Here is a 321-nt window from a genome sequence, read left to right as displayed (position 1 = left end):
GGGCATGCTGTCACCCAGCTTCATGCAAACCTCAACTTCAATGTTTTTTCCCAGACTCGGTCTGAATAATTTTTGTTCCCAAATTTGTATCGGTTTTACTGGTAGTCCACTGCACAAAGAAATTTTGGGTATAATTTGTCACAGTTTACTTTATTTTGCTAACCTCACTTACATAAATGAACTATAGTGTCCTGCACCCACTAGTAAAAAATATAAAAAATTATATCTGCTCTCTGAATAATTTTTGGTTTGACTGTATATCCTTCGGTTATTTTCACACTTAATTATGCCCATTAAAATGTATTTTACAAGTTTTTGTTA

This window comes from Sinocyclocheilus anshuiensis, unplaced genomic scaffold (assembly GCF_001515605.1).
Source record: "Sinocyclocheilus anshuiensis isolate Anshui unplaced genomic scaffold, SAMN03320099.WGS_v1.1 scaffold1836, whole genome shotgun sequence".
NCBI classification, from domain to species: Eukaryota; Metazoa; Chordata; class Actinopteri; order Cypriniformes; family Cyprinidae; genus Sinocyclocheilus; species Sinocyclocheilus anshuiensis.
Note: the sequence above shows the minus strand (reverse complement) of the source record.